Below are 21175 nucleotides of genomic sequence, written 5' to 3'. Positions count from 1 at the left end.
TGGACAGCTGGGAATAGACATTATGGACCAAATTTGCCTAATTTGCATAATAATGTTTACCATTTATTGAGTCCTTTTTATGTGCTGGGCATTGTATTAAATATTTTACCTGTAGAAGCTCCTTGGGTGGCTCAAACAGTTTGCACTTAGCTACTAACACCTTGGAAGAAAGTCCTGGCAATCTACTGTTAGATTTTAGCCACTGAAACCCTTACAGAGTACTGTTCTATTCTGACACACATGGGGTCACCATGAGTCAGAGTCAACAGCAATGGTTTAGTACCTCACTTAATTATCCTAAGAGCCTGAATGAAGCAAGTACTAGAATTATTCCCATTTTACAAATGGGAAAACTCAACTGTCCAGAGTCACATCCTGAGTAACAGGCAGACCTGGAACTTGACCCCAAATTTGAACCCCAAAGGCCTTGTCCTATCCACTGTGCCTCAAGGACCTTTCTTGAATTTCACCCCCTTCAATATTTCTTTACTGAAAACAACTGACCAGATGAGAGATGGCCTGGACTCACCATTCAGAAGAACAAAGAGCTTGATTTTCTCTTGTAGAAATGGTAAGAATGTATTCCTAACAGAGGGTCCATTACAGGATTGTGAACAGCAAGGGACGCTTCCTCAGATGTTTCCTTTTTATTGGTAGATTTTAAGAACTGGGCTCTCCTCTTCCAGATGCCATGATAACTGGTCACTTCCTAGAAACCTGAAATGACCATGTTTGTCAGCAAAGAAGATTTGCTGATGACCCCGGGCAATTGCTGAAGCTCTCCAGGACGGATCGTCCTACTACATAAAATGACTTATAGGAGTAGATGTTTTCTAAGCTCCCTGTGTGCTCCACACTGATGTGTCAAGACTTCTATGTGTGTTACAAGAAGGGAGTTTGCTATTTCCTTTGAGCTTTTTTTTTTTTTTTACTTCTGCCATAACTAGGATAATCGGCTACAGAATATTGGGATCCTTTTTTTCTTTCTGTCTCCTTGTTCTCCCTCTCCTGGTGCTGGTCTCTGCCTCCTTGAGCTATCTGTCTCCTGGTATCTTTGGTACAACTCCATCTGGCTCATTTGTTATTCATGAATTAACACGTGTTTTGCATGCATCCACCTTTTAACAACTGTTCCAAAGTACACCATAATGTAGCAACAAGGGTCTCCATGTCCGATCATGCATGTCATCAATCGAAAATGTTTAAACATACATCCCAATAAGGTCTTTACTTACACATTTAAGAAGTAAAGATGTCACTTTGAGAACTAAGATTTGACTGACCCAAGCCATGATATTTTCAATCCCCTCATATGCGTTTGAAAGCTGGACAATGAATATGGAGGACCAAAGAAGATTTGAGGCCTTTGAATTATGGTGTTGGTAAACAACATTGAATATACCATGAACTGCGAGAAGAACAAATCTGTCTTGGAAGAAGTACAACCAGAATACTACTTAGAAGAGAGGATGGCGAGACTTTGTCTCATGTACTTTGCACATGTTATCAGGAGGGATCAGTCCCCGGAGAAGGGCATCATCCTTGGTAAAGTAGAGGGTCAGCAGAAAAGAGGAAGACCTTCAATGAGACAGACTGACACAGTGGCTGCAACAATGGGCTCAAGCATAACAACGATTATGAGGATGGCGCAGGATGGGGCAGTATTTTGTTCTGTTGTACATAGGCTTGCTGTGTGTTAGAACCAACTCATCAGCACCTAACACCACCACCTACACGTTATGTACATAAAACAATATACACAAATACATGTTTTATAACAAATAAGAATAGAAAGTAAAAATACAATCATTTTTACACCATATCCTAATGGGTCATTATGGGCCAGCCCACTCCTTTTTGAAGATCTCCAACATCCAAGATGGTAGAGGGACTCAGTTACTTTGGGTTTAGATGGCAGACATTTACAAATAAACCACTGTTAACCAAGGTGGTCTATGAGAACCAAGAGTTTACAAACATACAGTGAGAGAATGGGCATAGGATAGTAGGTCTAGATTCTTGAAGGCAGCCCACACCGCCAGGCATTTATGAGAATTATACCAACTTTTAACATCAGTTTGTCTTTGATGTCACACTATGGACCAAACCAAAGACATCCAATGGCCCATATGCTGCCAGTTTCTTGACCTGTCCTACAATCCGAAGGCCATCTTGCACCTTGTTAAAACCCAAATCACTCAGGAAGATGGTGCATTAAGTTGGATTAGCTGTTTTCACCAAGTGTGAGTGAAAGTGACAGGCACGGATAATGATGAGGAAGAGAGAAAAGTGTACTAAGAACCTGAGACACTGAAAAGAGGAAAGACTCCCCCAAAAGCAAACCTCAGAGACCCAAGTGCCCAAGGACCTGATCTGGCCTGCATTTACCCTCCCCTTTGGCCTGCTGCTACCCGAGTCTGATGGAGGGTTTGAAGCACTAGGCCTTCACAAAAGTGCCTTTCTCTCATTCCTTGGGGACAACGTTGAGTTCCCTGAATTCCTGCAGAAGCTAACAGACAAAAAAAAAAAAAAAACTTGCTGCCATCAAGTCAATTCCGACTCACAGTGACCCTGTAGGACAGAGTAGAACTGCTCCCATAGGATTTCCAAGGAGCTGCTGGCGGATTCCAACTGTCAACCTTTTGGTTAGCAGCAGAGCTCTTAACCACTGCGCCACCAGGGCTCTGGAGAAGCTAACAGGGTCTGCTTCTGTACTCTGAAACTTCAAAGTCTCAATTTCTTCTAGAGTAACTGGGAGAAAGTTAAACACCTTCCTGTGCTCTCTTCAGTACCTTCTAGCACATGTCCTAGTGACCTCCGGAGCACCACCATCCTTCACCATGTAGTCTTCCTAAGACTTGTTAGGGGAGGGCCATGCAAATTACATGCTAATGAAAGAATAGGAATGATCCTGACGGAACTGTAATAAGGACTTCTATCTCAACATATCCTACAGTTGAGGGGTTACAATAGAGGGCCCGGGCAGGTCAGGAAAAAATGTAGAACAAAATTCAAATTCACACACAAAAAGAAACAGTTTTGCTGGTCTGATAGACACTAGAGAAATCCTGAGATTATGGCCCCCAGACACCCTTTAACTCAATACTGAAGTCACTCGTGAGGTTCATACTTCAGCCAAAGATTAGACAGGTCTATAGGGCCAAGAGAGACCCTGGTGGTACAGTGGTTAAATGCTACTACTGCTAACCAAAAGATGGCAGTTCAAATCCACCAGGCGCTCCTTGGAAACCCTATGGGGCAGTTCTACTCTGTCCTTAGGAGTCACTATGGGTCAGAATCGACTTGATAGCAACAGGTTTGGTTTTTATATGGCCAACAGTAACACGTGAGAGACATGCTTCATGGTTTGATCATGTGTACAAGACTAATGGGCACACCAGCCCAAAAACAAAGATAAGAAGGCAGGAATGGACAGAAAAAATTGGATGAATGGAAATAGGGAATCTGGGGCAGAGAAGGGGAGAGTATTGATACATTGTGGGGTTGGCAACCAATACCAATGTCACAAAATAATTTGTGTACTAATTGTAAATGAGAAACTACTTTGCTCTGTAAACTTTCACCTAAATCACAATTAAAAAAGAGAGAGAGAGAGATGTCCTGTAGTCCCTGGGTGGTGCAAATGGTTAGGGAACTCAGCAGCTAGCCAAAAGTTTGGATGTTGAGTTCACTCAGAGGCACCCGGGAAGAAAGGCCTGGTGATCTACATTCCCAAAACCAGCCATGGAGAGCCCTGTGGGAGATAGTTCTACTCCAACACACATGGAGTCTCTGCAAGGCGCAATTAACTCAACCGCAACTAGTTTAGAGACATGTCAAGGAGGCAGAGGCAGGCTCAGGAAGAGGGCGAAAGAGAGAAAAAGTGAGAAAGCAAGAGTGATCCAGAGAGGTACAGGAGGGAAAAAAAGATCCTGTCTGCCTTACTTGGTGAAAACAATAAGTCAAAAAAGAGAAAAATGGGCAGAGAAAGCATCCTACTATTGAGCAAAACTACAAGTTGAGCTTCAATAGGGGCGTTACTCAATTCCAATGACGTGTTAACCTGGACTTGGCCTTGAAATTGCAGTGACTCACAACACTAAGGCATTTAGTGTATGCCAGGCCTGGGTGGCACGTAGTAAGGATTGTGTAACATATTTCATCATCACAACAACCTTATGAGGCACGTGTTATTGTCATTATTAAAATTTTACAATTGAGGAAACTGAGGCACAGAGATGGTACGGTCTCCAGCCCAACGTCCTAGAGCTGGTAGATGGTGGATCCGGAGCTGGGAGCATAGTTCGGCTCCAACTAACCAAACACTAAACCGGTTGTCATCGAGTCAACTCTGATTTTTGGAGACCCCATGTGTGTCAGAGTAGAACTGTGCTCCATAGGATTTTCAAGCCTGTGACATTTTGGAAGCAGTTCTCCCGGCCTTTCTTCCCAGGTGCCTCTGGGAAGAAGTAGCCTTTCGGTTAGCAGTTGAGTGTCTAACCGATTGCACCACCCAGGCATTCCTGGTCTGACTCCAAAACCAAACCGAAACCCGTTGCCGTTGAGTGAATTTCGACTCATAGTGACCCTATAGGACAGAGTAGAACTGTCCCACAGAGTTTCCAAGGAATACCTGGTGAATTTGACCTGCTAACCTTTTGGTTAGCAGCCATAGCTCTTAACCACTGCACCACCAGGGTGCCAACTCTGCACAAGACGACTAGTTACCTGCAGGGGCTTCACATCAGAGACAGGGTTGAAACATTCAGGGATTCTATCCTCCAAGGGAAAGACCCTTGAACGTCATTTTTTTTTTTTTTTCCCCTGTTACCTAGAATTTACTGGGCAGAATGGTGCTGTGAAATGCTCACTAAACTGGGTTAGTCTCTTAGCCACTCTGGGCTTCAATCTCTAGCTAAGGTTATTTCCTGCTCAAGGATTCTATGGTGTATTGACGAACCATTATAGCTTTTAAGAAAATGCTTACAATGGGCTTTAAAAAAATCGTCTCAGCATAGACAAGTAATGTTTGAGATCTGTTCATTTAGGAGAATAACATTCCCTCCAGAAGCACCGAGATTCATCATACACGGTAAATATTTGTTTAGACACATTTTAAACTGAGGATCGTTTGATTGATAGATAATTGTTTCCAACGTCAGCTAATATGCCCAGCTGTCGCTGCCAAATCACAAAGTGATGTGCTGTTTTCTTTTTTTTTTCTTTCTCTCTCTTTTTTAATCCTGAAAGTTACTTTCTTCTGACCTGCTTTCAAGTTGATTTCTTCACTAAGGGGCAAACACAAGATACCATTTTTATTTCCAAGGGTGCCTGAGGCAGAAGGCAGGTGGGTCCTGGGTTGTAGGGTAGGGGTAAGGAGGTGCCTGCAAAGGCCAGGTAGTCAGAAACCCCAAAGGGAGGAGTCTGGGGTTGGACTGCACAGCAGCCTCGGGATGTGAAGATCTGCATCCCTCTACCTGAGTCTGTCAGGAGTCAAAATCGACTTGATGGCAATGGCGTTTACAGAGTCCGTCACAGGTGGTCGCTGTAAGTCACAATCAACTTGACAGCCCCTAGCCACAACTGAACCAGCTCCACGCTCTGCAAACCCAGGTTCTGCAGCTATTTCCAGTGTCCATTCCTCCTCCCTTCTCAGACAACCTGTTCACTTTCCCAGTGAGAAACACTGAGGCCCAAAAGAAAGATTGCTCTGTGATCTTGAAGCTCTTCCAGCCCTGAAAAAATTTAAATATATACATATACTTGCTTCCAGGACTACGCAACCCAGGAGCTAGACAATGGAAGAGATGAATATAGAAGTCAGAAAAGCTTTCTGGAGTGGGTCTTAAAAAAAAAAAAATTAACTTGATTTTTAAAAGAAACAGATAGGAGAAGGTGTTTATCAATTCTTCTCCCTAAGGGATAGTGACCAGAGGAGATGGAAAACATTCTGCTGGTATTGAAAACGCAGGTCTGATTCTTACCAGATCTACTTCCTCATTTCTTTAGATCCCTGGCCCACGGGCCGCTGCTTATTGCCATGGCTTCCTAACAAATAATAAATCCTATTTTTGTGGCTAATTAACCCAGCAATCTGTATTTTCACTGACTCCTGATTTCTGGGAAAGTTAGTGGCCAGAGAAAAAAGGGCTAGATTCTCTTATAGGTAATTTCTTCAATACTCCACTCGTTATTTTTTTTTTTTTAAATAAGTTTAAAAATCTATTATTATAGGGTAATTGCTCATCAAATTTCTTTAAAAAGTCAAAGCAATTTTCAAATCATAAAGAACTTCTCAGATGTGTCTAGATAATTATGAGGCTGCATTTTATATAGCTCCTGTACCTCAGGAGGCTCCAAGGCCTGTTATAATCCTTGCCGTCGGAGCCCGAGATTGCATCAGCTGTGTTCACGTGTAAAGTGACACAGGATGCATGTTAGGGCTACACTGTGGTTACAGACACATACATGTGGAAATTATCAGCTTCCTATAGCATCGGCTGTAAGGACCAGCACACATTATCTTCTCCTAATTGAAGTTTCAGTGACTGTAAAACTGCATTAAAAAGAATGAATGAATGAGTGAACGAATGGACTATGACTTGAACTAACCCATCCCTCCTCCAGGAAGTGAAATGGTTAAAGGCCACTGGGGAGCTGGAATCCCCAGAAGACCTCTTGCCATCAGCAGTCAACAGGACAGCTACCTCCAACCTTTGGAACAAGACTGTTGTAACTTAGTGCTCTCCACAACTCTTCTTGCCAAAGCTGAAAACTAGAATCCAAATATGGTTCTGTGGCCCCTTGCCACAATTTCATCCTACCAAACAGAACCCAAGTAATTCCGAGTTTTCAAATAGCAGCTGTCTAGGTGTGCATTGTTGCTGCTTTGTACCATCGAGTCCATTCTGACTCATAGGGACCTTGCGGAGAAATGTGAATACCTGTGGGGTTTTTTGCTTCTTTTTTCCAAAATTGAAACGACGGCCAACTTTGGAATCTCTGAGGTGGAGAATCGATTCTAGGAAACAGGGAGAACTCGTGAAAACACTGATCACACATGTGTGCACGTACATGCACACACGTATGTGCACACACACATTCACTGAACGTTAGTCTCCCATTGCCTACTGTCTTCCCTAGTATGAGTTTTAGTCTCGAGAGCTCATCTTCTGGAACTTTCTAGATACTGCTGGGGCCCTTCGTCGTCTCCTGGTCGCTTCCCTAAGACCTCTAGGCAGGAGACACCTAGGACAGCTGGGAAAATGGCCTGGTTCGCTTTAAACGTTACTTCTCTCCTCATTATTCTCTCCCCCCACTACAGTTGCCAGCTGTGATCTGCTGCCTTTCAACTTAGACTAAAATACATTACTTATGCAGCGAATGTTTTTAATGTCACAAAGCAAAGGAATAAAAATGCCTTACAGCAGTTTTATTAAAAACAAATTCCCACAGTAAATATATATACACTCCATCTCTGGGAGCCAAACAGCCAAGGACATCACTGCTAAGTGCTCTGGGAAGTACTTATAAATTACTTGAAATAAAAAACATTGTTGCCTGGACATCAGGGATGAAATGCTGCAGTTTGTAATAAATTAACACAGAACTTTACTTCCCCTCCGCGAACAAAGCAACCATTTGTCTGAATAACCCACATTCAGCTGTGAGTTATATTTTCGCCACTACAACCACATTCATTTGCAAATGATTCCGCAGTTTTAATGCCCAAGTTTTAAATACCTTAAGAACTAATAAATAAAGCGCAGCAGAGCAAACCCTGGGCTTGTAGCTTCAAAACTGCCCTAATTTCCGCTTCCCTTTCGGTTTTTTTCTTCCCCTCCCAAAGTTATTTTTTCCTGATAGTATAAAGTTTCTTTAAACTAATTTTTTTGTTTTTTAATGAATAAAAGGCTAAAATGTATTTGGGGACATTGACTGCATAGAGAAGTTTTCATAATTTCATTATCTGTGACGGTAGCTGGCTAGTGCTCACTTTTACATTTTTAAAGCTTTTCTTCCACCCATACTTTAATTCTGTGACAGAATCATTTTATAACCATGTTTGAGGTTTTTATCATTGTGTGTAACTTTTGTCTGCAAGCCTCGGATTTGGGTAGATTTTTTTTTTCTCTCTCTCTCTCCCTCTTTCTCTCCCCCTACTAGACTTTGTCCAGAAAAAAAAAAAAAAAAATCAAAAGAAAAGTCGTGTCACTTCCCTTGAATTATTTTGATTCTAAAACAAAAACTGCCAGAAAACTCTTTCACAATCTGTTAGGTGAAACAAAACGAACCGCTTTTCCAGGTTCTCGAAAGAAAAATTTGATAGAAGCGTTTACTGATTCTGTTGGAGTTTTGAAGGTTGTTTTCCTGGCCAAAAAAAAAAAAAAAAGCCCGGTTTCCTTGTATGGAGTTACTGGCTTTGTTCGATTTCTTTGCATTGTTTTAAATAAAGTCCTGTGTAGGCAATTACACTGGATAAAAGTAATGCCACCATTAGCAGGAAGCGGTCTGGGGAGGGAAACTCTTCAGAAGCATGTTATTTCCAGAAAAGTGCCTCATAAAATATTTTTATAAAGTCAGAGTTGAAATCATTTAAAAATCACTCTCTTTTATAAATCTATTTGGAGAAAGCTCTTTTGATCCCCTCTTTCTTCTGATCCGCATCTTTTATTTTGCTAAGAGGTAAACAACATTTGCCTCATTTAAACAACAGGCATTTGCCATTGTGGTTCTTAAATAGTTTTCCAGTCACCCTATGGCAATTCATCACATGGGATAAAAAAGGGACACTTTGCATCCAAGACTTTTATCACCTCCCAGAAAATGTTTGTTGTTTTTTGCCTTTTTTTTTTTTTTTAACTCCCTCCATCCCCACCTCCACCCCCAAGCTGCAGGGGGATTGTTTTAGGACGTTTCAAAGCCTTTTGTGAAGACCAAACTAAAGTCTTTCTGCGGAGAATAAGAAATACATGATTACATGCACTGCAGAATGGGAGATATTCCCAAATTCCCGTTTAATTTAGATTTTTGTTTTGTTTTGTTTTAAATAGCCATTGCTTGAGAGAGCCAGAGAGATATCCAAACGGTTTGACAATAAAGATGCTTTGAAAATTGCAACAGGCATTCTGTAGTCTCCTCAGCTCTGGGGGGCGGTGACTGTCACCTGGGAGGGGCAGGGGGAGAGTAAATGACCTTCATAATTCTGTAAAGGTCACATGGGTAGGGGTACCCAAAAGAGAGGGCGCGGTAAAGAGGTAACCCGAGGACTGCTGAACTTGAATAATGCCAGCGGCTAAAGGTAGAAAAATCACGCCTCTACTTAGCCAAGTCATTTCTGCGTACACCTTCGTCATTTTTTAAAAATCAGCCAGGGATGGCTGGTTTGGTGCTATTTGATTCTCAGAGCATCCAAGCTTGATGAAGAAGCATTTGCTCAGCCCCTAAGGACTCCAGAGCTGGCTACCCATCTGGTGTTAGGCTGGAGTCCCTGAAAATCCCTCAGTTTCGCACTGGATATTCTTTTTAAAGACATTTAAGTAAAATGGCTGAGATTAGCATATGTTCCCTCCCGAGTGTCCTGTTGAACTTTCTGCTGGGCATTACCCTACCACGGGGGCTTTCTGGAGGGTGTCCAATGAGACATTGGCTTGGAACTGTAAAATTAGCCATCTGCCTATTAAAAATGTAACCAGCTGCATCCGAGGAAACACAGTGACTATTGAAATGAACTCATCCGGGAGAGAGCTCGCGTCCCCTGCTTGGACATTTTTCCAACCAACTGCAAAGAGCCTTCCAGGCCGTTTGGAGAAAACGGCAGGACTCCTGAGAATGAAGAAGGTTTGCAGGTTTGTTTGGTTGTTCAGGTTCTGGCATTTCTCAGGTTGCCTTAGACCTTACGTGAAGACGGCTCTATTTCTCTGCTAGTTGTTTAAATCATCTCCCTATGGCATGAAAAAAGAAATTAGCAAATCTCTAATCTGACTCCTTCACTTCAATATGTTTTGTTTAGATTTTCCATCCTGAATCCTGGCTATGTCTCATAAACCTTAGTCCCCAAGCCGGAAAATACCATCAGCAGCCCATAATAACTTCAAATGAGGAGCTGCAGCGGTAATTAGAGCTACAATTTCAGCAGATATTAGGCCTCCCATACTGACTACAAGGTCTGTTTATTAAAAATGAGAACTTTCAATAGCTAGCGCCATTTCTTCTAAAGCCTAATGGAGCATTAAAAAATAATTCATTAACTAATTAACAAAACTGTGTTTATTTACAGTATATAAAATGTTTCTATCAGGAAAATAACACACCATAATACAGCGCTGTGTCGACAGGAAAACATCTGCAGCTTAATTTAACGCATTTACTAAATGACGAGGGGAAATCAAAGGATGTTTAAACAGCTACTTCTTTGCCTGGGATTTTTGTTTCTCTCTAGAGGTCACAGGCAGCAGGGAAAGATGCCCCTGGGGAAGCTGGGGCTGTGGTCAGAGATGTTCAGTACAGTATCTTGATGCAATTACACAAGCAGACACGTCTCAGAGTTTGGACCCAGGGCCAGCTAACACTGCTGGGTCCAGATGCATGTTCTAAACATGCTGGCTTCTCAGCCACTGAGGGCTGTTAGGTTGAATCATATGAAGCTGTCTTTTTTGTAGGTCAAAACCGGTTAAGTATTGGCAACTTCATTAGGTTCAACCTGTTTCTCATTTGAAAATATGTTTTCTTTCTTTCTGCTCCCCCCCCCCTTTTTTTTTGCCTTGGGCAAGATTTTTGCAAACCTACAAAAATCAAGCTCAAGGTGATTATGAATAGATTCTCTCATATTATCCTATTTTAAAATGTATTTCACTAAGTTTATTTCCACCACTAAAGTCCACCTTTCCACTGCTCCTGCCCATAAGGCAAAGGGTTTTCTGTTTGCTTGGTTTCATTTCTTTATCTTAATATGGTCACTTAAAATTCAGAGGAAGAATATAGAAAATCCCAAGGGGGGAAAAAAGGTAGTAATAATTGCATTATATGCAATTCAGGTGTATGCGTAAATTACAACCTCTCAGGAATAAAAATTAGTGTCTGGGGAAAAGAAAACTAGCAATAATACATGCAAATGAGATGTTTTAGGAATTTGTCCTCCATTCACCTAGACCTAAAGCTCCAAGTAACCTCAGGAATTATAAAATGAGCTAGGAAAACACAATCTGTTTTCTCCATAACACCCAGGCGTGGTCTGAGTGTCCACACTTGTTATGTGTATAACGTACGCAGTAATAATAAAATGTTTTATTTCAGCTCAGCTATGCAGGGGCCATCCCAGCTGTCTTTTCACAGCAGAACCCAGAGTATATGAGAGCTGTAAGGAGATTTCCTGTAGAGTTTCACCTCTTTCAGATGCCTCCCCCACCAAGAAAATTAAACCTTTTAATCTACACAGAATAGAATATCTCACAGAAACTAGAGGTGTATTTAAAGTTGGACTGGAAAAAGGCAACTTGGTCCAGAATTGTTTTAATCACTTCCCTCTGGATTTATACAGGATAGGTTGGGTCATTGACATTTATTAACTCTCAACAGTAATAATTGTTGTACATTTACACGAACGTGGTCATATTGTGCTATTGTGGGTTGAACATGGACTTCGGTTTGGTTTCCTGTTGTAGGGCTGTGTTAGGGAACCGTCTTTATAAATCTCAATCCTTTTCTCCTCACCTCACTCCCAATCTTGCAGTACACTGGTAGAGTACTAAATATCTGTAGCTTTGGGTCAGAGTTCTTCTTGATCAGGGATAGAAATTACTTAGTGAATACCCTACCTCTAATGCTGCCTGCCACCCCAGCAGACATTGCTAATAGATTACAGCACTCTTTCTCACTCGACCCAGGCACAGTCCTAGAAGTCTTCTCAAAACGCTTCCTACAAATCAATCAGAATTGGACCAACAGATGAAACCTGTTAGCTGAAACTAACAAATCCACATTGAGATCAAATCAAAGACCTGAAAACAACAGGATAAATTGCTCCACTCTCAGTTTGCCCAGTGTGGCCTCAATTAACTGGATCCTAACTGATGAGTTCCTTCAATCAAGCAGGTTTGTTTTTCTTTTGGCAGCTGTCTATCTGAAGAAGAGATACAAGAAAAAAAAACAAGCGCAAATCTAGGAATTATTGAGACCTCTAACCCTCCAGGCTCTTTCCTGTGGTCAGGTCACTGCTCATCTCATCTCTTATACCATCTACACTCCCCCCACAGGCCTGGACAATGCAAAATGTTGTCTATGCTGACAACCTAAAACCAGCTTTGTCCTTGTCAACTATATCTCATTTCCCATAGACTCAGAGATTTCAGGTAAAGAAAAAATATATTTGAAACTAGAAGAATTCTGTGAAAAGGTTCACAGCCCCTGATTTTATTTGCATTTTGGACCATGGAGGTATTGCTCTAATCAGAGCTCAGTGAGTCCGTGTCCCTGCATAGGAACTTTGATAGCTCCCTATTACCCAAAAAAGAGTCAGCCCAGGTACTCTTCTGCGTAAAAGACACCATACTGTGTCCATCTTTATCTCATGCAGTCTCCTGCTTCCATACTCTCTTCAGCCCTGTTACTCAACCTCTGTAAATGATTTGCCTAGATCGTTTTCTCATAACCTTGTGCCATTGCATAGCATAGACTGTATTCCCTACCTGGCATATGCTTTTTACATTGCCTGGTTAATTTCTACTTATCCCTCAAGTCCTAGTTCAAATATCAACCTCTTGCATGAATTCTACTCTCACCCACACAGGCAGAGTGAGTTGCTTCCTTCCCTAAGTATAATTGTATAATTGACCTGTGAGGCAAAGCAACGAGACTCCTGAGTTTGAAGTCCTGGCTGTCCACTTGCTGTGTGTCCATAGGCTACTCATTTGATCTCTCTGGCCTTGGTTTCCGCATCTGTGAAATGGGAATAATCCTAATTAGCTGACAATTAAGAGTGTAAACACATGTCATAAGCTCAGAATGGCAAACTGTCAATAAGTATCAGTTATTACTTCTTGTCATAATCCTTCATTTCCATGTTTGGAAACCACCCGGTAAGTACAGAGACCTTACTTTACTCATCTATGTACTCCCAGCTCCTAGTCAGGAGCCTCACAGGGAGAAAGAACCCAGATATGGTTTGCTGAGCGACTGGCTATATAAAGAATAGGGGAATGGGAAAGTGAAGAAAAGGGGAAACGTTTTAAGAGTGGCTGGAACATAGAGAACATACGTATACTCAGCCATTCGTATCCTCAGGTTCCAAAAAGCAAACCTTGAAATTGCCTTGCAGGGATCACTACGCTGAATCCACGTGAGCGAAGTGGTGTGCCGGTGTCCCGTGCTGTAGCCGCCTGCTGTTTCACAGGTCCTCAGTGTCTCTCCAGCCCTTGTTGTTTGAGCGTTGTGCGCCTAGTGTCTGATGTGTACTGTGTAGTTAGGCCTACTATGCTTGCGTCTGTACCGAACACATACAGACTGTTCTTGTCATTATTGCCTGAACATTACAGCAAAACAGCTGTTTACCTAGCATTTACACTGTATTAGGTATTGTAAGTAGTCTAGAGAAGATTTAGAGTGTACAGGGGGGTATAGGTTATATGCAAATACTGTGCCATTTTATGTAATGGACTTGAGCATCCTTGGATTTTGGTACCCATGGGAATCGTAGAACCAAGCCCTGTGGATATGGAGGGTTGACTGCTATATAGATAGATAGATAGACAGACAGACAGATAGATAGATCTCAACTGAAAATACAGCTTCAGGTACATTAGCTTTACATGTGGCCATTCATCAAGGGAAAGTCTAGAATTATTTTTGTAGGAAAATCCCCTTGGGTTTATTTCTTTTCCACCCCCATGGTGAGTCTAGGGGGCTCAGTGAAACCTGATGCTAAATGTGTGGGCCTCCTTTCAATCACAGCTGAGGACGTGGGCTTTGCCAAACATCCAGACAAAGCTCCTGTTCAGCAAGGCACAGGTATGGGGAGGAGTGAGCCTCAAGCAGCGGCTGGAGCAAAAGCTGCCCTATCGGTGGTAAATGCTCCCTGTTAAAGTACAAGTGCAGGAGCCAGATTACCTGGATCTGCACCCCAGCAGCAAAATTTACCTCCTGGGTAACCCGTGGCAAGTCACTGAACCTTCCTGTCCTCAGTCACCTGGTCTGTAAAATGGGGATGATGTGAGCATGACCCAATAGGGTTGTGGTAAAGTGAAATGAGCTCCCCTTCCTTGTAAATCCCTGAGCACAGAGCCTGGCATAAAAGGTGCATGTGGCGAAAGGAAGCCATCGTGGTTATCATCAGACTAGGATTCTCAAAGGGGACTTAGAGGTTTGGTCGGTGAAGCTGGGATGAAAAGAACATTCTAGATAAGAAAAGGCAGGCTGGGAGCTAGGAGAATGAATTTGGCATTAAGTGGAAAAAAGAGAGCGTGCTTTCTTCCCTTCCCTGTGTTTGGATTGGCTTTTAAAACAGCACAACCTCCGCTAACCTTAGTTGCAACACTGTACTGAAATGTTACTCCAAGGATTTGACATTTCCTTATTCTTCCTACTACTGTTTTCTCCTTTGTTGCCTTGAAAATATGAATTAATGATGAATAGTAATGAGCCCTGTGACAATGCGAACAACCTCTCTCTAGACTCCACTGTGGCTGGGAACTTTAAGATCCACGACACTTCAGGAGAGAAAAACCTAAGAAATTCTTGTCCCTGATTTTCAAACTCGCATGGCTCCAACGCTCATTTTCTCGCCCCCTCCTCCTGTCCAGCTCCATTCCTTTGAAATTTTTTAAAGAATCTTCATGAAAGCCTCATGAAGGAGGCTTTGAACGCATTCGTAAGATTTTATGTGTCTACCTGGAGTAGACATGAAATTGCTTTCTTTTTTTTTAAGGACTGTTGCATTTATGAAAATCTTTCTAGATGCTTTTTTGTCGTTCTGTGTTTTCTTTCTTTCTTTTTTCTTTTATTGTCTCTGATGCTGTTTCACGGAGCTTGGGGATTTGTGAAGCAGCCAACCAGAGGTAACTTAAGTCATTGATTCTGAACACACAGTGACTTCCAAGCTGATGCCAATTTTCTCTCCTCCCCTCCCCCTCCAATAAAAAACAGCAATTTTTGTCTGCTGCTGGCATCAAAGACATTTTTTACGGCATGGTCTGCACCACGATCACACCATGGTGGTAGATTCTTGAACATTAAAAGCCAAGGTGAAATCAAGGAAAACTATAATATGCAGAATTTAGAATAAAGTCGCACAACTGATTTGGGAACTGAAAATCTAAACCGAGAGTTAAGTTTACCAGGCAACATCCGCACTCACTCCGAAGATGTTCTGTGCATTCAACTGATACCGCAGGCAGGGACAGCTTTAAGAATCTAACATTACGTTGGCATTAGAGCTTCTCCCCCATCCTGAGTTCCTTTTCTTGATGGTACTTTGCAGTCCAGAAGCCTACACATCACCAACTGAGAAGAAGCCTCAAAAGGAGAAGGATACCTGACAAGACCTGGGGAACTCCCCAACACTGTTGTAAATCAGACCCTCAGTTCACCCATGCTTAGGAGAGCCCCTGTTGGAACAAGGAGATTTCTTTCAAAATGAGCTCTTGCTCTGAAGTCATTCAGCCATAGATTCAAACCTTAACTTCCTGTGTAACCTTGGCCTTAAGACTCCATTTGTTCATCTGTAAAATGGGAATATTAGGTTCCCTGAGTGGCGCAAGCCATGTGTGCTGTACTATTAACCTAAGGAAACCCTGGCGGCCTAGTGGTTAAGAGCTACAGCTACTAACCAAAAGGTTGACAGTTTGAATCCACCAGCCAATTCTTGGAAACTCTACGGGGCAGTTCTACTCTGTCCTCTAGAGTCGCTATGAATTGGATTCGATTCAATGGCAACGGGTTTACTAACCTAAAGGCTGGAGATTCTGACCCACCTGGTGGCTCTGCGGAAGAAAGGCTTGGCACCCTGCTTCTGTAAAAATTACAACCCGGAAAACCCTATGGAGCAGTTCTACTCTGTGACACATGGGGTCACCATGAGCAGAATCGATTCAACGATTCAACGGCAATGGGTTTGTTTTGGTTTTAAAATGGGAATACTCAGCATGGTATTTCCCTAAGGGTAAAAGCCCAGTAAGTGATCGTTGTTGTTGTTGACACATACAAACAGAGGAATGAAGGTACCAGAGCTATCCAATGGCTTCCTATTCATTTTGAAAAAAAAGAAAAAAAATCTATCAGAGATTTAACGGGAGAATGTGGCTATCTTGCCAAAGAACCCCTGGACAGAGGACACCTTTAAAATAGAGTTAGAATTGTTTCCATTTCACTCACAATGTACTGAGCAGTACTTGCTCGACCTGCTTTCTCATTTCAAGTACTGCCACCTACCACCCCTGTACACTTTCTAACATTTTATTCATCAAATTATATGCTATCTATTAGCATATAGATTCCTTCAAACAAATCGGTGCAAATTCACCCAGAATCTCTCAGTTCTGAGCAGTGGTGGCAGTGGTGGTGGGAGAGGCAGTAGGCTTGCTGGGGCCACCCCCAAACTATCAAACAGTCCCTGTCCTCGAGACATTCATAACAAATGGGTATGGATAGACACTTAGACAAACAACCATAATAGCAATCATTTGGCAAAAGATTGTGTGGTCTCTGAGCTAGACTCCCAAAATTATCTGGGTTCCAATCCCAGTTCTACCGCCTAATTGCTGTTGACACTGGACCAATCTGTTAGCTTCTCTGTGCCTCCCTTTTCTAATCCATTAAATAGACATGAAAACAGTACCTGCATCATAGGACTGAATGAATTAGTATGTATATTTAGAATAATGCATGGCACATCATAATATATAAGCTTTATGTTAAAAAACAATAAACAAAAATGAAAATTTGGTTAAGCTCTTGGCTATGAACTAAAAGGTTGGCAGTTTGAACCCATCCAGGGCTTCCTGGAAAGAAAGGCCTGAGGACCTGCTTCTGAAAGCCAAAGCCTCAAAAACCCTATGGAGCACATCTCTGCTCTACACACGTGGGGTTGTCATGAGTCAGAACTGACTGAACAGCAAGTGGACTGGACTGGACTGGACAATGAACCAAGCACTGTGCTAAGAGCTTCAGACTTGTTATCTCATCTCACTTCACAAGGGAGTGCCTGTGTCAACCATGAGCAAGTCACTTGACCTTGGTTGTAAAATGGGCCTAAGGAAGCACCTATCTATAAAATTGTTGAGGGGATTCAATAAGCTAATATTTATAGCTCATATTTAGGAGCGAGCCAGCACAAACTAAGGGTTCAGCAATTTTTGAATAGGCTTATTATGCTCATCCCCCATTTTACTAAAGAAGACTTACAGATTCAAAGAGCTTGCTCAAAGTCACACAGCTAGTAGATTAGGGCTGAATCATGATTTAAACTCAGGCACACTTTTACCTGGAGCCCTGGTGGCACAGGGGTTAATAGCTTGGCTGCTAACCAAAAGGTCGGCAGTTCAAATCCACCAGCCACCCCTTGGAAACCCTAGGGGGCAGTTCTACTCTGTCCTGTAGGGTCACTATGGGTTGGGATCAACTTGATGGCAACAGGTTTGGTTTTTTGTATGCTGTTACCACTTTACCATACTGACTGACTCAATATGACGAACACCCAAAGAAAGGTCTATATAAAGCATTCCAAAAACACAAATCTGTCATTCCTGTCTGGGAAAATCAGGGAAGTTCACGTGGAAGAGACGGTTTTTTTCCTTCCTTCTGTCCTTCCTTCTTTCCTTGCTCCATTCCTTCCTTCACTTCTTTCTTTTATTCTTTCTTCCTTCTTCTTTCTTTCTTCTCATGACAATGGCAGTAAACATTCGTTTAGTTTGGTTCAACGCAATAGTGACTCTGCATACTCTAAAAAAATATGTTACAAACTCAAGGGTCAAGAGACGCGATCGTTTATCACAAGTCAAGATACAGCCACACAATCACGTGACCACAGAGACCGGTAACTGGCTTCGGTCATGGCTGGTCTGGCTCAGCCTGAAGCCAAGAGGAAAGCAAATGTGGTTAATTAAGGCAGCCGGGAATGTTTAGACTGTGTGCAATCGATACCCCAGCCACCGTCTCCATGTTTTCCTGGAGATGGAATTCTGAGCACAACTGGAGTATTACTGTACTTCCTAAAATTCTTCCCGATATTGTTGGGGGAAGGCTTGAGGGGAAGGATTTAACGCTTTTAGAATTATCCTGGTGGCACACTTAAAGAATGTTGACTGATGAGAACGGACAAGTAGTAATTCCCAAATTATACTTCCATTTATACTCCAATTATAAGATTTGAATGTAAAGCTCTGCTTTTATAAGAACAGAAGAAGCTTTGTGGCCCTTCATGGCCTCCCTAGAGCTTGGCTCAGTGGCTCTCACCTAGATGATCCCCGTAAAGAAGAGAATGAAACAGAGAGGGGTTTTATCGTATCTTTGATAGATAGAACAACAGAGCTTTCTCTTGCTCCTTGGTGAGAGATTCTCAAAGAAAAACGTACTTATGAAGTACAAACAGTTTTCTTTACTAATGACTTGTAAGTCGGGCATAACCCATTGGGTAAACACACCCTGAGGTTGTTTGTGAACACCAAATAAGAGACAATACATCCCACTGCTAATTGTTCTTTGGGCTTCAGAAGTCAGCCAGTTGGCACAAAACTCTAAAACACACTGTTCCCAGCCAGAGCTGCCTTACTGCAACCTTCCACAACTCCTAGAGCAAATGAAGCCCGTCCATGAACAGATTTGGAGGGACAGTAGTTCCATAAACTCCTCCAAGAAATAAGAGTGTTTTGGGGTGGAAAGGGGGAGAGTGCTGACACATTGCAGGAATTGCAGCCAATGTCAGAAAATAATTTGTGTATAAATTTTGGGACGAGAAACGAATTCACATTGTAAACTTTCACCTAAAGCACAATAAAATAAAATAACAAAGAAGGGGTCTTGCTCCAGTAAGTGGGGAAAATACTGCAGCCATATTCCTTCCTGGAACTTAACAGTGCATATTATTATGTAAAGGATCTGCAATTTAAAAACCTATTCAACTGCCAGGGCTTTGAGCCATTCCAGTTCAATCCCCTGCTGAAAATTTGCACTCCTACCCCTGATATACTAAGTCATGATTTACATTTTAACAAGATCCCCAGGGGGATCTTGTTAAAATGTAAATCATGACTTAGTATATCCGGGGGATCTTGTTAAAACGTAGGTTCTGATTCAGTATAATGATATGAAGATGCAGATACTCAGCAGGGGGGTAGAACCAGGATGAACCGCTTCAAAGCCCTGTCAGCTACATTGAATGCAATGTTTCCCAAGTATGTTTGGCCATAGAACTTTCAAGCATGTTTATATATTAAATATATATTTTTAATCTAAATCTGTATAGAGATAGACATAGATCCTGAAGAAATGGTTTCTGGTAAGATACATGGAAAGAAATGCTCATCTTGGTTGGGTTACATTGCTTGTGTTGAAGTTGAGACTGGGTCACAGGTAAGTGAGACCCTGCCCTTCAAGTGGCTATGCGCATCATTTGATGCCTATGGCTGACTTTATAACTGGGAAAAAGATTGTGTGCTAGAGTAGAAAGGAGGGACTCCAGATGCAGGAATCAATGAAAATGGGAACACGAGGAAAATGACAAGGCATCTCATCGCTAACTATCACCAGTTCTCTGCCACCACACAAACACTCACACACACACACACACACACACACACTCTCTCTCTCTCTCTCTCATGTCCCAAACTGCTGATTTTGAGCCCTGAGTAGAGATGGCTAAAATCAAGAACTGTCTTCCCAGGTCTGATTCCTAGCCCAGTGACTGGAGCATGGGGCTCAGGGGCAGTGTCTTTATAAGGGCAGCTGAGGCCGAGGCTTGAAAAAGGGGTCAGATAGAAGCCCACAAGTGAACATCCCTGAGCATATTGTCAACACCGTACCACCTATGGGGAGACTCCCCCAGATAACCAGGAAGAGGCTAAGGGGCTGACTAATAACCAGTTGTCAGAGTTACATGGCCGGCTTTGGTCAATTCTGAGGATGTTTTAGTTTTGCTTGCAATCTCTAAGACTTGCTGGATTTTTAGAAGGCTTCAATACCTCAACAACAAAAAGACAAATAATTCAATCAAAAATGGACAAGGGATATGAACAAACACTTCACCAAAAAGGACATTCAGGCAGCCAACACACACACGAGGAAATGCTTACAATCGTTAACCATCGGAGAAATGCAAGTCAAAACTACAATGAGATACCACCTGAACCACAGCCTCCACCAGCCCAAGCCCAGAAGAGCTAGATGGTGCCCAGCTACCAGGACCAACTGCTCTGACAAGGATCACGATGGAGGGTCCCAGACAGAGGACAAGAAAAATGTAGAACAGAACTCAAATTCAAAAAAAAAAAAGACCAGACTTACTGGTCTGACAGAGACTGGAGGAACTCCCAAGATTATGGCCACTGAATACCCTCTAACTTAGAACTGAAGCCCATTCCCAAAGTCCACTTTTCAGCCAAAGATTAAATAGGCCTGTAAAACAAACGGAGCTCAGCTGCTAACTGAAAGGTTGGCGGTTCGAATCCACCAGCTGCTCCTTGGAAACCCTATGGGGCAGTTCTGCTCTGTCCTGTGGGGTCACTATGAGTTGGAATCGACTCGACGGCAATGGGTTTGTTTTTTTGTTTTCTTTTAATAAAACAAAAAATAACACACGTGAGGAATGTGCTTCCTAGTTCAATCAAGTATAGGAGACCAAATGGACAACATCTGCCCAAAAGCAAGGAGGAGAAGGCAGGAAGGGACAGGAAAATTGGACAAATGGATTCAGGGAACACAGGGTGGAAAGAGAAAGGGGGAGAGTGCTGACACATTGTGGGGATTGCAGGCAATGTCACAAAACAATTTGTGTATAAAGTTTTGAATGAGAAACTAATTTGGGCTGTAAACATCTACCTAAAGAACAAGAAAATTTTTTTTTAAGTTTTTTTTTTTTTTTTCTGAAAAAGTCACCAAATATACAAAGATAAAGAGATGAAATAATCCTTTTGCAAAATGGTATAGCTTCCTTTGGCGCATGTTTTCTGGTACAATTATATCCCCTTCT

This window comes from Elephas maximus, chromosome 21 (assembly GCF_024166365.1).
Source record: "Elephas maximus indicus isolate mEleMax1 chromosome 21, mEleMax1 primary haplotype, whole genome shotgun sequence".
NCBI lineage: Eukaryota > Metazoa > Chordata > Mammalia > Proboscidea > Elephantidae > Elephas > Elephas maximus.
Note: the sequence above shows the minus strand (reverse complement) of the source record.